This window comes from Merops nubicus, unplaced genomic scaffold (assembly GCF_000691845.1).
Source record: "Merops nubicus isolate BGI_N331 unplaced genomic scaffold, ASM69184v1 scaffold4611, whole genome shotgun sequence".
In the NCBI taxonomy this organism is placed as follows: Eukaryota; Metazoa; Chordata; class Aves; order Coraciiformes; family Meropidae; genus Merops; species Merops nubicus.
The window spans coordinates 10152-12560 of NW_008586061.1; positions in this window are offsets into that span (position 1 = coordinate 10152).

Genomic DNA, 2409 nt, shown 5'->3' on the forward strand with positions numbered 1-2409 from the left:
CCCACCTGTCCCTTAGCCTGGAAGGCTTTTTTTTGACAGCTAATGTCTAGCCCAGATCATATGCTCTGATGCTTTTGCCTTTCCAAAACAAATATTATTGCCTTCCCTTTCTTATGACCTTTAGAATGAACCTCCAGTTCTGACTTCAGAAATAACCCAATTAGCTTCTTGCTAATTAAACTAATTTCTTTTGCCTTGGATTGAAAAGCAAGCACTCAGATACCTCATGCTAGGAAAAAGGACCCAGGGCCCCTGATCTGGGCAGCACTTTGTCTCCTGGTACTTTTTCTACACCTGTGAGAAAAACTTTTAGCTCCATACCTCTGAGGGAGCATGGAAAGTTTGTTTAAGCTCAGTTTTACTCAGGGGGTAGTTTTACTCTAATTTGGGAGCAGGTTTGAGGGAGCTCTGCTGAGCTGCTCAGCTGCCACCTAGCCCTAGTTTCAGTGCCATGAAACTGGAGTGTTGAAACCTGTTCAGGTCCACGTACCCAGAGATGGTGCAGTCTTAAGCACCCAATGTTTTCTCATCAGGAACTTCTCAAAGGTGGGTAATAAAAGAAGCTAGAGTCAGTGATGGAGTTTGATGCAGTAACCTAGGGATGGCAGCGCTTGCCCAGGATGGATGCAGGAAGAGCTTCAAGGTTCCAAAATGCTGTGAAAGGCCTGAACTTGCTGTTCCCAACCTTGACTAGTGCCTCTCTGTCTGAGACACAGTCAGGAGTGTCTGTAGGTGGTTCTCCATCCCCTCCTGCAAGGGCAAGTCTCATCCAAAGAGGCAGTGAAGATGTGAGTGAGGGTCTGTATCCAGTGGATGAGGACACTTTGGGGAGGGAGGACTCTGGGGTTGCAGACTTGAACACAAAAGGAGCGATTGGGTTTTGGAGCAAAGTAGAAGGCTCTGGGCATGGCCTCACCCTAAAATGATGGTAATAATGCTACAGCTTCTTGTTGGTGGTGCTAACGAGACGGAGTTCCCGTGGCTCCTGGTAGCACCGAGTTCCAGCAGGGCAGAGATTCTGCAATACTTCCTGAGTGCTGTGTTGAACTCCTCGGCAAAGCAGAACCAGAAACTCTTCTTAACTCTGCAATTAGGCTAAAAATTCACCCAAGACTTTCAACAACAAAAGCCACCGGTTTTATTTGGCTCGAGTTTTTTAAGCCTTGCTGCTTGTAAAACTAGAATTTAAAACGTCAGATGACACTTTGTTCTACAGTATTCGCAAACATCAAAAAAATGCCAAAACTTACTGAATGCTGCTCTGAAGTACAGTATGAACACAATGACTTTCTTACAGTGTTTCATTGTGCCTCCAGTAGCATACTGGCTAGCTCTCACAATATTTTATTATCCACCTTCAAATCGGAAATTCTGGCTTTTTGTTTATTTCAAACCCAGCAAAAAATGTCAACTGCTTTCAGAATAAGGAAATGAAGGAGATTTATCTTGGAAATTTTTTCAAAATGTACCTTTTTGTGTGTGTTTTTCTCTGTTTTCTGGGCCTTCAGGGTATGTGATGTGGCTGTATGCAGTTGATGGAGCATAGGGGAGTGCAGAGAGGTGTTGGGAATGTTACTACAAAACCCAAATTTGTCCCCCAGGATGATCGCATGCATAGTCATGATATCTGGATCTCTTAATTCTCCTCTCAAGCTGACATATCTCAAAGCCTTGTTGCTAAAATGTCAGTGCTGGGAGATTCCCTGGTAGAGCCTGTCTCCACATCATGACCTGGCACAAACTCCCTTAGCTTTTACAACTGCATGGTGTTAAAGGGTTCCATGGAAGAAAAATCCATGTACTGAGAGCTTTTACTGCATCGTGGACTGATTTGGTGGGGTTTAATATAGGATCTTTTTTTAAAAGGTTTTAAAAAAAATCTGCCAGGGGGAAGTATTACATTTGCAGCCTTTTAGGTCAGAGCCTTCAGGTTTGCCATCCCTGTTGATTTTCACATGTGGAGGCACCAAACTGGAGAAAATATAATGCACTTTCTATAGAAAGCATCTAGTTTGTTGGCTGTACTCTGCAAAGCTCTTACCCCAGTGGGGCAAACTCCGGTGCATACTTTTGCCTATGCAAAGGCTGTTGAACGGGCTCTGATGTTGCACAATTTCCAAGCAAGCACAATGGTGTTGGCTACCTGTGAGCCTCTCCCTCCTCCTTGTGTACTTTGAAACCCCAAGGGAGGGGGAGCAGAGAATGAGTAAGACATTGGGAACAGATGTTGCCAGTAGCAGTGAAACAAATATTTTGTATTTACGTTGCTTCCATTCAGGGGTAATGTTAACACTGATGCATCTCTGTTAACTCATCCTTTTCTCAGCTACAGAGCCATCAGAGCTGGTTGCTAATAAACGTCTGCGTGGAGTGGGGTGGGAACTGAGCTACTGGATATGTGCATTTTGG